This window comes from Bos taurus, chromosome 22, assembly GCF_002263795.3.
Source record: "Bos taurus isolate L1 Dominette 01449 registration number 42190680 breed Hereford chromosome 22, ARS-UCD2.0, whole genome shotgun sequence".
NCBI lineage: Eukaryota > Metazoa > Chordata > Mammalia > Artiodactyla > Bovidae > Bos > Bos taurus.
The window spans coordinates 30,553,849-30,573,590 of NC_037349.1; the positions used below are offsets into that span (position 1 = coordinate 30,553,849).

The 19,742-nt window shown below is 41.6% G+C and overlaps 1 protein-coding gene across 28 annotated transcripts in view; it reads left to right on the top strand.

The window, feature by feature from the left end:
• The window catches only part of FOXP1 (forkhead box P1), a 627,940-nt gene that overhangs the window by 491,571 nt on the left and 116,627 nt on the right, over positions 1–19,742 (top strand). The gene's annotated exons all lie outside the window — the stretch shown is intronic.

Below are 19,742 nucleotides of genomic sequence, written 5' to 3' on the forward strand. Positions count from 1 at the left end.
TAGGTATACTTTTTGAGATTCAAGGAAATAGACTTGGCTGGCAGAGCCTTATTAAACCCATGTGATACAAAGTCATCTCTTGGTATTTTGAGGGTTGAGTCTAGGAGCTCCCAAGGATATCAAACCCTCAGATGCTCAAGTTCAAAATGGTCAGCCCTCCATATCCTGGGGTTCTGCATTCATGGATTCAACCAACCATGGATGGATATTTTGATCCACAGTTGGTTGAATCCCAAAGATGCAAAACTTGTAAATATGAGGGCCAGCTGTACTTGTGTGAAATGGAGGAAAACACCCTTTCAAGACTCCTTGCTCCAATCTGGAGTATTTGCATAATGTATCTGAGTTTATTACATTAAAGCCCTTTACTTCCATCTGCCAAAAAATATCTTATCGATCTATAGATACTTTATAGATAGTTAAAGAGATAAATGCAGGATGTTTCCAAATGTGAATGACTCCTTTTTGAATCCAAAACGTAGTGGTACATCTTCCACCCAGTGCTCTCTTGCAGCACTCAGTCATAGGCTGATGCTCTTTCCTCCACTGTTTGCATTTTTAATCCAAACGTGTCTGATTTTGGCAAAGTGACTTACCTCTGTAAGTTTCCATTTCTTACCTAAAAAAGATTCGTCAGTGGTTCTCAAACCTGGAGGCACGTCAGAAATGTTTATCATCATCAAGATCTAGGTCTCAAAGTTTCTTAAAATATAGCTAGATTACTGATCTCTGTCTATGAATAAAAATCTTGGGATGGGGCCGAAGCATGGGTTTAAAAGACTTCAAAAGTGCTTTTTTATGCATACCCATAGTTAAAGACCACTTGTCAAGGTGACAGCTAAGTTCCTTTCCAACTGGAAATCTCAGCATCTCTTTCATTCAGTCTTCCCTCATGTTTTTGTCTCCTAGCCTCCTTTTAGGGTAGTTGAGATAAACTCTCTGACTTGGTCTCACCAATATGAACAAGCAGTGGCCATCAGAAGATGTTAGGGAAGGCCTGGGTTTTGCCCTTAGATGACTTGCACTATACAAGAGGCAGAATATACTGTGTAAGAATTAGGTAGGCCACCCAGCCCATTAACCTTGGAGTCCCCGTAGGTCCAGGGAATGAGAACAAAGAAGGATAATACAGGTGGTGTCATATTGAGGGTCTATCGGGGGTGGGGGGGTGTTAAATATGCAGCTGGTCTCCCTTTCTCCATACACTTGTGCATTCCTGCTTTGGAATGGACCTGTAGACCACATTTTTCATGATATGTGCCCATTTTGATGGTATTTCCAGGCCTTCCCAAGTTGGGAAATATACTATAAGTCTCACGAGATCACTAAACTTGATTTCCTAACAAAGTCATTTGGATATCTTTCAGGTAAGTGTTGAAATTGGCACACATCTCAGTCACACCTGGTTTCTAGGAGTTGAGGGCATACCTCATTCAGGAACTTGAATGTTATTTAAAATGAAGAGTCTGTGTTTCTCCAGAGCCTTTATTCTGTCAGTGCTTTATAAACAAATACCTACTCTGCTCATTTGCAAAATACAGGAAGGGGGGAACAAAAAACAACAACATGGAGCCAGAAAGATAAACTGGGTGTCTGATGCCTCCTCACCTGTATCACACTTGTCATGTCTGACTTGGCTTTTTAACATAGATGGCTCTTCATTCTGCAACTGTTTGAGAATTTGGAGACTGTTAATTGATGAAGGCAAAACAGTCTTAAAGCTGCATGGTCCGTGAGATCCTAAGGGCACTTCGGGACCATTTCTCTTTAACACCAGCTGTAGGAGGCCTGAATACTCACCATCTGTCAGCATGTAGCCAATCTGACTTTTTCCTTTCCTTTTTTTTTTTTTAACATAATTTACCAATTGGAGTTGTACAAAAAAAAAAAAGAAATTATATATATTCTTTGACTTATGAACAGCAGGTCAGAAATGTAAAAAAAAAAAAAAAAATTCAAGAGCAGTAATTTTGAAAATGTACACAGATGAATTTGAAAATAAATATTTCACTGCCTACACAGCTCTGTTTAGAATACAAGCTTAGGAAATGTATTCCAGGAACCTTAACATTTTGCATGTCACAGTGTCAGTTCATGCACAATATATTAATGCTTAATTGAAGATAATGTAACGGCAGATCAAAGGCATAATTAACGGGCTTGCAGAAACTCTGATGTAGATCAGGATTTGACTAATAGAAGTCTCGACAAAACTGGTTTAGGAAAGGATAGTGAGAGCAGCCGAGTCTTCATCTGGCTGCTCAGCTGATGGTGACAGCAACTGGAGCTTCTCACAGGGTGAGTGGGTGCATGAGGACCACAGTCACTGTCACCATTCACCAGTACCTCCGTTGAAATTGACACTTCGCTGGTTGGGCTCCTGCTTGGTCCCTGGAGCTGCTGGACAGCAGAGCTCTTGATTATCAACTTGTCGGAGTTCTTTTCCATCAGTGTCAGGATATCTCTGTGTCTCTTAGACCTATAACTTGTATAGGAAGTACTTGAGCTGGGACCAGGTTTTAGAGCAGCAGTTGGCAAACATAGTCCAGTGGGCCAGATCCTACAGCTTGTTTTTGTAGGACTCACAAGCTGTTTATGTTTTTAAATGGTTGGGAAAAAAATCAAAAGAAGAATAATATTTCATGAAACGTTAAAATCCATGAAATTCAGATTTCAGTGTCCACAAGTAAGTCTTATCAGAATAGAACCATACTCATGCATTTTGCTCACTGGGACTTCTCAGGGTAGATTTGTGTAGTTGTATATCTCGCAAGACCTTAAAACATTATTGTCTGGCCCCTGGCAGAAAAAGTGTGTGGACTCCTGGGTGAAGAAGTTTGGGTTTGATCTTGAGGACATCTTGGGGAGGAGAAGTTTGGGGATCTGGCAACATACTAGTTTTATAAGGAAGGTAGATGAAAAACAAGAAAAAAGTATTTTCCCCTCATGTTAGGGGTTAAAAAAAAAGCAGTGCTTGGAGGGAAACCGATAGAGAACACAGTCATTGGATGCAAAGACCCCAGCATTTTCATAAGATTATTGATCTTTATTATTCCTGTCATCCTTAGTAAGATCTGTCTCATTTGGATCTTTGATAATGTAATTGTCATCATTAAGATCTCGGATTTACTAGAAAGATGGTGCTAATGAACTTGTTTGCAGGTCAGCAATAGAAACACAGACATAGAGAACAAAATTGTGCATACAGTAGGGGAAAGAGGGTGGGACAAATAGAGAGAGTAGCATGAAAACACACGTACTGCCATATGTAAAGTAGATAGCCAGTAGGCATTTGCTGTATGGCACGGGGAGCTCAACATGGGGCTCTATTGTCATGGGATTGGGTGGGAGATAGAAAAGAGGTTCAAGAGGGAACAGACATACCTATGGCTGATTCATGTTGATCTATAGCAGAATCCAGCACAATATTGTAAAGCAATCATGCTCCAATTAAAAATAAATTTTAAAAAATCTCAGATTCATCTGATGTTAACATTTATTGAAAATGCTATAGCAATTCTTATCTGACAGCAATGCCCCTAGGAAATAAATGTGAGCATGACTAGAGGGTTGACTCATTCATTTACTTATCTATCCACTTACGCATATGTTCCTGTTTATTATTTACCTCTTGTGTTCTGGACCCTATCTTGTACTGGATTTCAGAATTGACTATTTCTTTGTCCTTCTGTCAAACTGAAACTGGAGAGAGGATTATAATATGCTATAGTGAATATGCTAATGGATGCAAACAAAGGGAACCCTGGGAACATAAAAGAACGGAGTACATGGAATATGACCAGTGCCAATGAAGAGCTTAATTTTTAATTTGTATTTCAGTTCAGTTCAGTCACTCAGTCATGTCTGACTATTTGCGACCCCATGGACTGCAGCACGCAAGGCCTCCCTGTCCATCACCAACTCTCGGAGTTCACTCAAACTCATATCCATTGAGTCGGTGATGCCATCCAACCATCTCATCCTCTGTCGTCCCCTTCTCCTCCTGCCCCCAGTCCCTCCCAGCATCAGGGTCTTTTCCAATGAGTCAGCTCTAAGCATCAGGTGGCCAAAGGACTAGAGTTTCAGCTTCAGCATCATTCCCTCCAAAGAAATCCCAGGGCTGATCTCCTTCAGAATGAACTGGTTGGATCTCCTTGCAGGCCAAGGGACTCTCAAGAGTCTTCTCCAACACCATATTTCAAAAGCATCAATTCTTCGGCACTCAGCTTTCTTTATAGTCCAACTCTCACATCCATACATGACTACTGGAAAAACAATATCTTTGACTAGACAGACTTTTGTTTGCAAAGTAACGTCTCTGATGTTTAATATGCTGTCTAGGTTGGTCATAGCTTTTCTTCCAAAGAGCAAGCATCTTTTAATTTCACAGCTGCGGTCACATCTGCAGTGATTTTGGAGCCCCAAAAAATAAAGTCTGTCACCATTTCCATTATTTTCCCATCTATTTGCCATGAAGCAATGGGACTGGGCGCCATAATCTTAGTTTTCTGAATGTTGAGTTTTAAGCCAACTTTTTCACTCTCCTCTTTCACTTTCATCAAGAGGCTCTTTAGTTCTTCTTCACTTTCTGCCATAAGGGTGGTGTCATCTGTGTATCTGAGGTTATTGATATTTCTCCCAGCTATCTTGATTCCAGCTTGTGCTTCATCCAACCTGGCATTTTGCATGATGTACTCTGCATATAAGCTAAATAAGCAGGGTGACAATACACAGCATTAACGTACTCCTTTCCCGAATTGGAACCAGTCTGTTGTTCCATGTCCAGTTCTAACTGTTGCTTCTTGACCTGCATACAGATTTCTCAGGAGACAGGTCAGGTGCTCTGGTAGTCCCATCTCTTAAAGAATTTTCCATTGTTTGTTGTGATCCACACAAAGACTTTGGCATAGTCAATAAGGCAGAAGTAGAGGTTTTTCTGGAACTCTCTTGCTTTTTTGATGATCCAGCAGATGTTGGCAATTTGTTCTCCGGTTCCTCTGCCTTTTCTAAATCTAGCTTGAATATCCGGAAGTTCACGGTTCACATACCATTGAAGCCTGGCTTGGAGAATTTTGAGCATTACTTTGCTTAGAGTGTGAAATGAGTGCAATTGTGTGGTGGTTTGAACATTTTTTGGCATTGCCTTTCTTGGGATTGGAATTGAAAACTGATTTTTTCCCAGTCCTGTGGCCACTGCTGAGTTTTCCAAATTTGCTGGCATAATGAGTGCAGCACTTTCACAGCATCATCTTTCAGGATTTGAAAGAGCTCAACTGGAATTCCATCACCTCCACTAGCTTTGTTTCTAATGATGCTTCCTAAGGGCCACTTGACTTCATATTCCAGGATGTCTGGCTCTAGGTGAGTGATCACACCATCATGGTTATCTGGGTCATGAAGGCCTTTTTTGAACAGTTCTTCTGTCTATTCTTGCCACCTCTTCTTAATGTCTTCTGCTTCTGTTAGGTCTGTACCATTTCTGTTCTTTGTTGTGTCCATCTTAACATGAAATGTTCCCTTGGTATCTTTCATTTTCTTGAAGAGATCTCTAGTCTTTCCCATTCTGTTGTTTTCCTCTATTTCTTTGCGTTGATTGCTGAGGAAGGCTTTCTTATCTCTCCTTGCTATTCTTTTAGAACTCTGCATTCAAATGGGTATATCTTTCCTTTTCTCCTTTGCCTTTCACTTCTCTTCTTTTCATAGTTATTTGTAAGGTCTCCTCAGACAACCATTTTGCCTTTTTGCATTTCTTTTTCTTGGGGATGTTCTTGATCCCTGCCTCCTGTACAATGTCATGAACCTCCGTCCATAGTTCTTCAGGCACTATATCAGATCTACTCCCTTGAATCTATTTGTCACTTGCAGTGTATAATCGTAAGGGGTTTGATTTTCCCTACTTTCTTCAAGTCTGAATTTGGCAATAAGGAATTCATGATCTGAGCCACAGTCAGCTCCCAGTCTTGTTTTTGCTGACTGTATAGAACTTCTCTATCTTTGGCTGCAAAGAATATAATCAGTCTGATTTTGGTATTGACCATCTGGTGATGTCCATGTGTAGAGCCTTCTGTTGTTGGAAGAGGGTGTTTGCTATAACCAGTGTGTTCTCTTGGCAAAAGTCTGTTAGCCTTTGACCTGCTTAATTTTGTACTCTGAGGCCAGATTTGCCTTTTACTCCAGGTATCTCTTGACTTCCTACTTCCTAATTTGTATTTACTTCTAATTAAGTAGCCATATGTGGGAGTGGCTACTATTTTGGATAATGCAAATAGAGAATATTTCCATCATCTTAGAAAATCCATTGGATAGTGCTGTTCTAGAATTTCTTTGGCTTTGAAAATATTTTGGTAAATATATCCTCCTGATGAAAGATCAAAAGGTAGTCTTTTTTAATGTGGCTTCTTCATACATCTCCTAAATGTGTGTCTCTAACTTCTGGTCACATACTATATCTTATGTATCCTTCTTTTACTGAATGGCTATCAGGCAGGACAATAATGCCATAATTTCTGGAAACAGCTAATGTCTTTCCCTGGGGGTTGAAGTTTTCCCTTCTAATAAGAAAAACTCCAAAGTCCTGAAGTTTCATTGAAGGAAACCAAGCCAAACTCCCTCCCCCGCAGTGAACCACAAGTCTCTTTGAAAACTGATGATTATTTTTATTTGTGTAGACTTAAGATGGAAATAAGAACTTCAAAAGAGAATTTGAAAAATACCCTTCTCACCAAAAAAGCTTAAATCATTTCCTCTGAAAGTTTCCTTCTATCGAAGGTTTACTTTGGTCCCACAGACTAGCCTCCTCCATTCCTCAGTCTGAGGGGGAGGAACGTGACCTTCACTTTCCACTGATGTTGCTCTAAGAGTCCCACAAGGGTCTTGTTCTTGACTCCTTTCTCAGGGGCAGAGACTGACGCACCGTGGTTTTCTATTGGCTTTGCCAAAAACCAAATCCCTGGACTTCATTTTTTGCTTCTAAAACCTGTTCATAGTTGTGCTTCTCACACCTGCCTCCCAGGCATGAAGTTTATAGGTCTGTGTTTTATCAGCAGTGATATAATGAGTGGTGATACGTCCACTTAGATGAAGAGCAGTAATAATATTAGAATTACATTTGTTGGTTGACTGTTTGGATTGGTTAGTGGAAACTTGGAATTACCCTTAATCTTTAGCTTCAGGTGTCAATGAGAAAACAAAACTTAGTTCTTATAACTCTGCTGCTACTGCTGCTGCTGCTACTAAGTCGCTTCAGTCGTGTCCAACTCTCTGCGACCCCATAGACGGCAGCCCACCAGGCTCCCCCGTCCCTGGGATTCTCCAGGCAAGAACACTGGAGTGGGCTGCCATTTCCTTCTCCAATGCATGAAAGTGAAAAGTCAAAGTGAAGTCACTCAGTTGGGTCTGACTCTCCACAACCCCATGGACTGCAGCCTACCAGGCTCCTCTGTCCATGGGATTTTCCAGGCAAGAGCACTGGAGTGGGGTGCCATTGCCTTCTCCGGTTACGACTCTAGAGTCAGATATACCCAAATTCAAAAACCAATTGCCAGCTATATGGCCTTGTCCAGATTAGCTTATTTCTGCAATTCTTCTATAAAGTAGAAATATCCAACTGTTAGATTATTTCGGAGGATTAAGTTTAAAGAATGTACATGCAAAGAACTGACACATGGCACTCAGACTGTTACTTACCCTTGTAGCCAGTGGTCTTACCATCTTGATTATGATGTTAGTCATGAGTTATCACTTGTGAGATCCTCGACTGCCCCGTACAGAACAAATTGGAATTTTATGTAACATTAAGATTTTTTTCAACAGTGATCAATGGGCAGAGTGGTGATTGTCATGGGAAATACGCATGTCAGAGCAGTTGCTTTTAGGATGGTTACAGATGTATTATCATCTCCAGATCTTTCATAGACACCCAATAGGTTAAAAAGATTTCTCCAGACAAGATTGTGCTGCGTGGATGTTCACATCTGCCCGTCCTCTGTACCGGGACCTACTTCCCTTGTGATGGTACAGTTTGCTGCACCTGCTGATCAGAAAAGAGATGTGTGATGTGTAGTCGCCTCACTTCCCAAGCCCTTCCTAGTTCCCCTCTCCACTCTAAGGAGGAAGTTGTCCAGCTATTTTCTCATTGAGTTTACAGCTTCATGTGTGCAAGCAGGAGCAGAGATTACTCTAATTGCCTTGTAACGTTTCCTTTCCTTGGGTCTTGATGTGTTGGGAAGCAAAGCATGGGTTTTAAAGTTGTCTTGTGCGGAGGCCTTCTAGCCAGAGCTCACTTGCCCCTCTGGGGACTCGGTCATTTGTCACTCTTCACTGCCCTGTCACTTTTCCCCCAAGGGCACTTCTCCACACACCTGCAAGACACTTGTTCTTTCACTTCTGTTTTGCCACATTGATTAACTGCATTTATTTTAAAAAGGGACAAATATTTTCTAACAGCAAGTAGGACTACTCAGATACAAATAGGGTGGTCATGTTTTAAAAAGCATGAAATTTAAAAAAATAAAATAAAAAGCATGAAATTGTCCCAGAAAATGTGGAAGAAGCTTAGGAAATGGAAATTATAGGAAGTAGGAAATTTGAGGTTTCGATTAGAACAGGAGAAGAATGCGGGAAGCAAGAAATCAAGTAGAGACTGCAGACTGCGGGTCGGAAGGCTGGACGCTGTTTCTCTTGCACAAAGTGTTGAACATCTTGTAGAGTTAGTTGCAAAGGTAAAAATACTGAAATGGTTCCCATGAAAATTCTATTTTCCAAGGATACCTGGAAAATAATTTGACTCCAAGGATAAGTCCTTATCCTTTAAAAAAAAAACAAGGAAGCTGGAGCAGCATTTCTACATGGCATTGGTTATCTGGAGCTCAGAAACACTGCTCCTCCCTGCCCCACTGTGGGCCTGAGCCTGCTGCACAGTTCCTTTCAGTAACTGTCCGACTCCTGTAGTCCCTTCTTCCCGGGGACCAGACACTCCTTTAACAGATCCACCCCAGAGTCGGGAGGGCTTTGATTGTCTGCCGCTGGCCAACTTGAGCTCAGGGATTTGGGAGTTCTGGCTTCTTTATCCCTGGGCATCCTGACTGTAAATGTGACATCTTCTCTAACTGCTGCCCACGTAAAGCTGAAACTTCACGTTCTTACCTGGGGCTCTGAAATAGCAATGATTCCCATAATGCCAGGATGGGGCAGGGGGCGTATTTTCCTCCAGGAGAAAAGTGTGCATCAGACAAGATGATACACGTTTTCCCATATATGGTTTGGATACTGTGTAACTGCACAACTTAGTGTCTTCAAGCCACAGTAGTAACATTTATTATTTCACATATTTTCTCTGGGTCAGAAATATGGGAGTAGCTCATGGGGCTTCCTAATCATGGTCTCTCATGAGGTTGCAGGTAAAATTGTGAGGCTGCGGCTACCCTGGGCCTGAAGGATCTGCTTCCAAGACGGCTCCCGTGGCAGGAAGCCAGCCATCTGTGCTCACGGTGCGGATGTCTCCAGACTGCCACTTGAAAGTCTCATAGCATGGCAGCCAGCTTCCCCCAGGATGATCCGAGTCTTTTGTGACCTAGCTCTGGAAATCATTTATCATTACCTTTGCCATATTTATCCATCACACAGACTAGCCCTGATCCCATGTTGGAAAAGACTACAGAAAGCATGCATACTAGCGGATGAGAATCTTGGGCTGATCCTATGGAGAGTCATCGCCCAAGTGAGCCAGTGTAGCAGCTTGTCATGTGTCATATCCCTCAGCTGGATTGGACAGAATAAAAGGGTAAAGGCCAACTGTTGCCCTGTTGGTTCAAAACCATCAGCCAAAGTGGCGTTCACTTCACTTCAGAGAGTTCCCTGTGACTAATAAGAAAAATTGACTCAAGAAGAGATGAATTGTACCATGATTTTCGAGGAATTAGATTTCTTTGTCACATTCTCCAAATTTCCTCCACTCTTTCCTCCTTGAACATTGAGAGGTTGTGTATTCTCAGAGTGGTGAGCGCTTGGAGATTATCGCATAGTGATTTTAAGGCAGAATCAGAAGTTCAGCATTTCCATCCAGTGGCCTCTCCAGCTTCAGTATCTTAGAGGTCTGATGTTATTAGAATGATTTAGTTAGTAGTTAGGTGGTCAGATGGAAGGTTAAGAGAAGGAAGTTCTTGCAGAGTCTTGACTAGACTGTGAGAAGATTCCCTGTACAACCTCTGACAAATCACTGGGTAACTGTATTTGGTTAGACAGTGTTTCATAAGGGTCAAGCAAAGCAGACAGGGTTCCTGAACTCACGGAGCTGACATTCTTATGGGACATTAAACCTATATGCAAAATAATAATAATCACCAGATGTCAGATGATGATGAAGGCTGTTAAGAAAACAAACCTGATTAAGTTCTAGACAGTGGTGATGAGATTCCCATGGTAGACTGACCGGCCAGGCAAGACCTCTTTGAGGAAGTGATCTTTGAGTGGAGACCTCAGTTGAGTCTTGCAAGTGTCTAGAAGAATATTTAAGATTGAGGGGGCAGCAGGTGGAAAATCCGCTCCCCACCCCCCGCCCCTGACCCTTAGACATAAGCAGGTTTGGCAAGGCTTCCACAGTTCACGGACGCTCTGTCCACTCTTCCGCACTAAGGTTGTCACCACTGTGCTGCTTCAGGTTGACCACTGGCTCTGTTCTCTGTAGTCTTGTAGTCCTGACTTAGCCTTCTTTGCTAAAGAAATACTTTTGCATGCTCAACAAGAATCACATGGGAAGCACAGTATGCTGTGGTGAGTTGATGTGTATTTCCCCTTTTTGTCCCCACCAAGATTTTTACAAAACTTATGTATGCAAACAGATATTTTTGTTTGTTTCACTTGAGTCGCTTTTGCATAATATAACAAGTCCATGATTTCACATGTACAGTAATTCATAGAAAGTGATAGTCATCTTGCTTAGACACCTTATTTCTCAAAACTAGCTTGCTAAATATAGCACCTTCTCAGCCCCATATAAGGTGGCATAAAAGAAAAGAAAAAATAAAGGTCAGAGTTTCCCCACCCACGAATTTGGTTATAAAAACAGCAAAGCAGGGTTTTTCTGAACTTGAATCAGTAAATTTTTAATTTAAATAGTATCCTGTTTTGACAAAGTGCTAAACCACAGAAGTCTCAGAAAGACACTCTTAAGCTTGTGTCAATACCTGCTGGCATCTCTCAACAGGAAGCTTGGGATGGCTTTTGTTGTCATTGTGTGAGCCACCAACAAGGAATGCGTGCCCTTATTTGTTGCATCCGGGAAATGGTCAGAAGTGCTCTGGTGTGGCTGGAGCCTGTTTACATTACTCTGTTGCATAACCCTTTGCCAGACAAAAACCTGTATTGTTTCTTGTGTTCAATTAATCACCATTCGACTCAGGCTTTGTGAAACGTGCCTCCTGAGTGAGGCAGGATACAGGATCACACAGAGTCTCTTCCCTGACCCATGCAGCAGAGAACTGAGCCTGTGAACCTTTCCCACCTTGGTGTTGGGATCACATCGCCCATACAGTTCAGTTATAAGGGGCCTGCCTGCGTGGCTCTTGAGTGGCTTGAAGTCTCCCTAAGAAACCCAAGGAACTAGAAGAGCTCTTTGTTGGATTTCATTCCTGGCTCTCTTTCAGTTTCTTGCATGTTGAATCGTTAAGTTACATTTTACTGTAAAGGTGACTGCATTTTTCTTATGGGCCCTTCAGGGTAAACAGCCATTCATTTCCATCTGTGAACACACATGTAGCTTGTGTTGGGGTAGGGTGCCCGGTGCTTCCAAAGTCATTATTTTTCTGTAATGTTTATGCTCCGTGGTTGTGCACATATCGATTCCATGCCCCAGTGCCGGATGGAGAGGTAGCCTGTAATTCCAGCTGAATGTGTTACATTTGAAAGTAGACCGGAGTGGAAGCAAGGGGTGGATCAAGCAAATAGCTTTTCATCTTCCATCAGTTGGTTATCTGCTTTGTTCTGCCGCAGGAGTTGGCAGCCCAGGGTCATATTAGATATCGCTCACGATTTAGAAGAGAGGCATTCTTGGAAAGTGTCTGGTAAGACAGAACTCAGGATTTCAATCCCTGCCTCTCATTAGACTCAGGCTTTGTCATATATACCTCTCAGTGACTGATGGTGAAATTGGAGATGCAGCTCTTATCTCTTGACCAGCTAGAGATGCTGAAGATTAGAAAACGCAACAGTGATTCCAGGTTCTCCAAAGATATAATTAGTGTGACACTTACTAAGAGTGTCCCTCTACATACTGTTTTCTCAATAAATTGTGTAATAACAACATCGATAGATTATGTTGTCATATGAAGAATTAGAATATTCCCTTCTAGGCAAGGCTCACATATCTCTTCAATATGGAATTAACCAACCATCCTCTGTGGGTAAACTGTAACTGCTGGGCAGAGCCAGAGAGAGCTGAGACCACTTTTTGCCCCCTTGCCCAGGGGCAGACAATGGGAAAGGCCAAATGCCGACATGAGATACGATTTCAGGTTTAAGGTTACAAACAGTATAGTTATGAATAATTTCAAACTGATAGTTCACATTTTAGAATTGTTGGCTGTGCAATCAAAATAATTAGTCTGGATTTAGAGGCACAGGTCTGAATCCTGACCTGCCACTGGGATCTTGAGCATAATCTTTAAGCTTTCAGTTTTGATCGTGGGTCAATAAAATGGCTATAGATGATGCTTATATCACAAGCTTGAGATAAGGACCATTTGAAAAGTGGAACAGAAAGCATCCAGCCTGAGATACCTAGCATGTAACACACACTTAACAAAAGCTATCAATGATATCATCAGAACTTGATGAACTTGTTTGATGACTTTAAGACACCAAGCTGTTATTAATACTATTAGTAAAAACCTCAAATCATAGAACCTCATTCATCTTTGGCTAGAATTTGATGATAATAGGAAAACAAATGAAATTTTGAATGCCAGATATTAATAAGGTTAAGTGAAGAAGCTGGATTGAAGGAAAAAAATGTAACTTTAAGCTGTTGATAAGCTGGACAGAAGGATCATTAAATGAAATAAATAAACCACTAATGGAGAACAACTATTTTATGCCCGAAATCCATATATTCAAACTGATTAATTAAAAAAAATCACTTTATAAGGGAGAATGGAAAGCCTTTTAAAATTAACTTTATTTAAGGGGACATTAATGTATAAAAACCTATCCTCTTAATATATGCCTGGTCTCAGAAGCTGATTTCAAACAATATAACTTACACAGTGGACATTGTGAAACAGGCCCCATAAAGACAGAATATATCTCCCAAAATACAATCCTCACTCCGTTCCCTTTGAGGATTGGTTCTGAGACCCTTGGGATACCAAAGTCCAAGGATATTCAAGTCGCTTATGTAAAGGGAAAGGGAAGTCGCTCAGTCGTGTCCAACTGTTCGCGACCCCATGGACTGCAGCCTACCAGGCTCCTCCGTCCATGGGATTTTCGTAAAATGGTGTAGTATTTGCATATAACCTACTCACACCCTCCTATATACTTTAAACCATCTCTAGATTACTTTAATACCTGCTGCTGCTAAGTCACTTCAGTCGTGTCCAACTCTGTGCGACCCCATAGACGGCAGCCCACCAGGCTCCCCCGTCCCTGGGATTCTCCAGGCAAGAACACTGGAGTGGGTTGCTATTTCCTTCTCCAATGCATACAGTGTAAATGCTATGTAAATAGTTGTAAAATACAATGTAAATGCCATGTAAGTAGTTGCGTGCGTGTGGCAAATGCATGTTTTGCTTTTTTGGAACTTTCTAAAATTTTTTTTCCTTAATATTTTCTATTGATGGTTGGTTGAATCTGAAGATGAGGAACCTGTGGATAAGGAGGACCAACTGTATATGTATGATACTAAAGTAGTTGTTGATAGGCTTCCTAAATCATTTATTGTCAGACTGAAAAAAAGTATGGTTGTCCTAGTTTGGCACACTGGACCTAGAAAAAAAGAGAAACTTTAATGTTGAATTCAGGACTGAGGAGCCATTGCAGGGTTTGTGGGAAAGGACAGTAAAAGAGTTTTGAGTGAAAACTCATTGGACCAAGAAGTCTGAATTGTACTTTCATCATGAGACCTTGGTGGGGTGGGGGATGGGGATTTCTTTGTTTTTGTTTTTTTAATATGGTAAAATGTCTTGAAGAAATTCCCAGGGCTTATGAATAGAAGACACTTTATTGAATTTTAAAGTGAAGTGGTGGGCCCATCTGATAAGAAACTTGTAAATTTGGGTGATTGAAAGAAAAATGCACATATGGTGAATTGAAACCTAGTGATTGATCCATGACTGGGACAGTTTGAGTGTACTTGGGGTTGACGTGGGGAATCCCTCCCAGAATGGCATCACATGAACCAAGATTTGCTGCTGCCATCATGTGCTTTATGATTTGGTGTTTCCCTCTTGCTGTGCTTTTCAAGGTTGATTGGAGATATTAATACGATTACTTCTTAATCTCCTGGAGGAAAGAAGTACCTGTATTAGTCATGTGCAAATGTCAAAACCCAACTTAGACTGGCTGGCAATGGGGGGAAAGTCTCTTGGCCCACAGAACTTGAAAGTTCAAGGTTTAGCCTGGCCTCAGACACAGCTGGGACTGGGCACTTAAATAATGTCACCAGGACTTGGTCTAGCTCCATTTTTTGTTCTGCTTTCTTTTTATGTTGGCGTCATGCTTTGTTAGATTCTCCTCTCCACTGAGACAAGATGGCTCGTAGGAGCCCCAGACTGACATATTTACAGTTTAGCAGCGCCTGCAGAAAACCCGTATCTCTTGCCCAGTAATTCCAACAAGAGCCTCTGAATTGACTGAATGACTTGAGTCATCTGTGCGTGAACTGATCACTATGGTCCAGGGGTCGGAAATATGCTGATTGATGACACAGGTGAGTCCTGTGCTCACCTTCAGATTACCCTGGATAGATTGGCTCCATTAAAACCACATAGATTCAGAATCATTACGTCTAAGTTGTACCTCAGTCGTCCTTTGAAAACATGGAGGAGTGGACCCTGCATAGATATTTTATCCCGTATCATCTTAAAGAGGGTGAAGCATACCATATTGTTAGTTTCAGCCAGTCAGCAAGTTTAATGGAAAAAATCACTTCCTTAGGAGTTGGGCAACTTGACACTCAGTCCCAACCCTGTGACTAACTGCTTGTAAAGCTTGGGAGAGACATGTAAATTAATTTCCTAGGATTCAGTTTCCATCAGAAACCAGAAACCTAGAATATTTTATCAAGTCCCTTTGTGCTGGGGGAAAAAAAAAAGCTATATTTCAAACTTAGAATTCATCATTATCATGTTTTCCATATTATACTCATCTCATAGACTGGTATGTTCTAGACTATCAGCATTGTCTGATAGAATTTTCTACAATGATAGAAATATTCTATATCTTTGCTGTCCAATATGGTAATTTCTAATCATATTCTCTATTACATACTTCACAAGAGGCTGACGTTACCAAGGAACTTAATATTTAATTTTATTTTATTGTAACTGATTTAAACAAACATCCACATGTGACCAGTATCTCCTCTTTTAGCTCAGCTCTAGATTAATGGTCAAGTAGAGTTGTGTGAATTTTAGGTGGTAACAGTGGAAGTTGTCTTGATTTTCTGAGCCTTTGGTTGGTAATGATTGTTTATTTTTCATTCGTAATTTGTAGTTTAAAAAGTTCTGGTCATTCCAATAAATACAGAAAGACCACTGTCCCCAGATAAGAAAAGAGTGTTGTGTTAGAGGCTGATTTTTTCAGTTTCGGTGGTTCCTCATGCATCTCCCTGCCAGGTGGTATGAGGCAATGGAAAGAATGCTTAATTAGCAGTCAAAAGTTTTCGGTTCTGGTGTCGGTTCTGCCAGTAACCACTAAGATGCATGACCTTTGGCTAGTCATTTTTCCTTCCTGGGCATGAGTTTTCTCATCTGGAAAATGAGGGGGTGAAATTAAAATGATCTCTCAATCTGTTCCAGGTCAAAGTTTCTATGATTCTAAGTCTTTTTTTCTCATGCTCATGGCCGGGATGTGGCTGAGAGTTTCTGTGTAGCTGCTGAGTGTACTACGTCCGGTGACTGAAAGAACTAGGGAGATACTTTGGACCACTGAATCTGAAAGAACCCTGAGGAAAGTCAAGGTCTGCTTCAGTCTTGTTTAGTTTTCTAATCCAAGATAAATCTAGAAAGAAATAACAGGTAGCGTTAAGCAATGTATACTTGATTCAAAAGACAGGTTCGTCTGAAATGGGCTTCTGTTGCCACTTCCAGAGTTGAACATGGAGGTCAAGGCTTCAGACAGGGTGTTGTGAGATGGGTCAAAGTGAAGAATATTGAGTGAGGGACGAGGCGGGAGGATTGTTAGCCAAAAACTATAGCTACTACTGCTTGGTGGTAAGCCTAAAGGAGGAAATTCAGAGATACGATGTTCTTTGGTACCCGGGAAGTTAGGGTTAAGAAAAGATGTTTGGAGTGACTTCATCTGTGGAAGGTTGGTTTTTGAAGGAGGAGATGAATCACAAATGAAGAGAAAGAGGAAGGAAAGAACATTGGCCAGATTTGCAGGAGCAGGTAGGAGGATGTGAAGTGTTCCAAAGGACAGTGTGGTAGGATGTGTCAAACCAGTGCAGAGGGAGAGGCATCAGCTGGGGCTGAATAGCAACACCATGCTTACTTGGTGATTTAATTTTGATGCTCGGTAATGACAAAGGCTAATTGTGTTGTTAGCGTGTGATAAGGTGGCAGGGTTCAAACATGTATTGATGTGAGATCATGCTGGTGAATTCCCACTGTAAATAAAAGCTCCTATACCCCGTCTCCATAGGATAGTTTTGACACGGTTGCATCTTGTAGCTTTATTTTTATTTTTTAACTGGCTATCTTTATGTATGGTAACAGTCATCTCCAGAGATTCATTTTCATTTCAAAAAACTTTTAAAGGTGTTAATTGCATTTTTCAAAACTCTTATGTAATTATTTAAAATTATTCCACCGGCACCATAAATCAGAACTTTTCCCATTATATTGCCGAGGTACATTTATGACCTGTTTAGACACTTTTGATTTATAGGTTTAGGAAACAAGAGTATAGAAAGCATTGCCAAGTTTTAATTTGGAAATTTCTGTAGCCACGTCTGTTTCTGCAGAAAAGAGAAAAAGAAAGCTGGTGGGAGAGGTGATCGGGAGGTGTGATCACCGCCCCCCCCCCCAACAATACGTACCAGTAAGACATAAGAAAAAGAGGCACAAGACCCAGTGTGGGGTGTCTTGCTCTGAAATGAGCAATTAGATGTCTTTCACGAGTTGTTTAATGCTTCGAAGTTTTATTTTTAAATGCTGGTTTTAGGTAACAGGGTGCTTAAATCTGAGTGATTTACTTGACTCCCTAGAACTCAGTTTCCCCATCTGTTAAATGTAGATTAATCATAGCATCTCTTCAATGGATTGTGGCATAAATTAAATGTTTGTTGGTTTATGCATTGAAAACCATTTGGCTATGAAGCACCTACTAAGATGCAGACACCCTGTTAGGTACCACATGAAGGTGATGGGAGGGGGCGATCCTGACACTGTGTCTGATATGGTGCTCAGTCTGGAACATGCTGATACCACAGATAAATATGCATGACCCCAAGTGTGAAACTGATCTTGGTAATTGTCAAGTAAAACAGCAGCAACTCCAGTTTAGATGTGAAATAATGAAATGCACACATTTAGAAAACTGACCACCCTACATCTGAGATGAGGCCATTCTATGAATTTAGAGATGACAAAAATTGACTGTGTGGAAGACAGTTAAGGCAGAGTTAATATTCTGAGCAGAAGAATTGCAGTTTTCTAAAGTCTCGGCAGGCTGAAATTTTGGATCAAAATGAAAAAGATCTTTCATGGGAATAAAGGCACAGCCCATTCCCCTGCCCAAGTGCAGAGTAGAGAGCTCTCACTGATCAGTGGCTAATGTCATAGTCACTCAGGGGATGACTGTAGAACCAGCAGGACCCAAGTGTGCTCTGGGGTGGGTGGGGGAGGGGGCACCGAGGACCCTTGGCTGCATTCAGAGCACAGTGAAGAATTAATTTAAGGCTCTGTCCTCCTTGAGGGACAGATGACACCTGGCCTGCTGCGCTTATTTCTGGATGCTGCATTTGAAGGCGGCCAGGGCAGACCAGAGCAGAAGGCCTTGTACATGTGTGCGTGTGTGCTCAATTGTGTCCGACCCTAGGGACTGTAGCCTGCCAGGCTCCTCTGTCCATGGAATTCTGCAGACAAGAATACTGGAGTGCATTGCGGTTCCCTTCTCCAGGGGATCTTCCCCACCCAGGGATCCAACCTCTGTCTCTGGGGTCCCCTGCTTTGGTAGGCAGGTTCTTTACCACTAGCGCCACCTAGAAAGCACTTAAGGGGACGGACAGAATCCAGACAGTGTGGGGCCCTGGTAGGATGGGGCAAAGTCATGATGGTGCAGGGTTAAATTGAATCATCCCTAGGGATGAGCTTGGTCCTAAGTGCGCAATTTCCAGAATCCAGGCAACCAAAGAAAAATAAGGTCTTGCCAGCACTGGGTCTTCTGCTTCTGAAGAGAAAGGTTAAGTTGCCACTATTGGTGACTGCTCCATGGCCCCAATGACATGTAAGCTGAGGCCTTTCTCTCAGCTTTTTCCTGCATCAGGCAAGAGCCTCCAGAAGCAGAGCCAAATGAAGGGAAGCCTTGAGCAACGAAGATCCTTTTCAGGGTGTCTGGTGTTGGCAGCAGCTCAGGAAATTGCTTTTCCCGCCCTTCCAGCCTTATCTCCATTCAGGATTCTTTTCATTTGACAAAATTAGCAAGATAAATGGAAGATGGATGATTTTTTTTAAAATATGAATCACTGTCTACCTTCAGTTGTATTGTTGTAGGTACAGTTGTATTGAACTTAGTGACTTGAATTTATTCAGCTATAAAATGTAAAGTAGTTTGTGTAATCCTTGAATCATAGTTTCTCTTCAGTTTGTCTTTTTTAAACTTTCAAAGATTCTGATTGATCATCAATTGTTCTATATAAACCCTTTTGTTTTTATTTTTTTGTATGTGAGGTCACTCCATCACAAAACTGAAGTGTTTTTCAGATGGGAAATATGGGCGAAATTGGGGAAAAGAAGAAAAGCCCTTTGATAGCAAAGAAAGGAAGATATAGCAGGAATTATAATTGTGCCAGCCTTGCTAAGTTCCTCAGTGTTACTGGTTCTTGCTTTCTCCCGTGTGGATATGTGTATACACTCTTCCCAGTAGTTGATATGTCCTTCCTACTTGCCCACCCAACTACCAAGTCACACCATTATCCTTAAATTTGCAGCATAATCCTTATCTTATTTGAAAAGCCCCCTTATTCCCTAAAGCCAGGGAGGGAGCCTCCTTTCTCTGCCCCCTCCATGTGTGTCTCTTTTCTTTTTTTCCCATTGTTCAAATGATGGCTAATGCCAGGCCGCGCACTCTGAGAGCACTAGAGAGTTCTGCACCTTGCCTTGGGTAGTGTAGACGTTGGAAGCTTTGAAAAGAAGCTTGAAATTAGCTCATTAGGTCAAAGAGCATCTGTTTGGGTGTAAGTCAAATCCTCTCTGGGGCTGTGGTGGCCAGGGTTCTACCAAATGCTTTCCTTCCCAGAGACAAGAGTAGCAAAATATTATCCAAACATAGGCAGACGGTTCCGTTAATTGTGCCTCATGTTGGCCAGC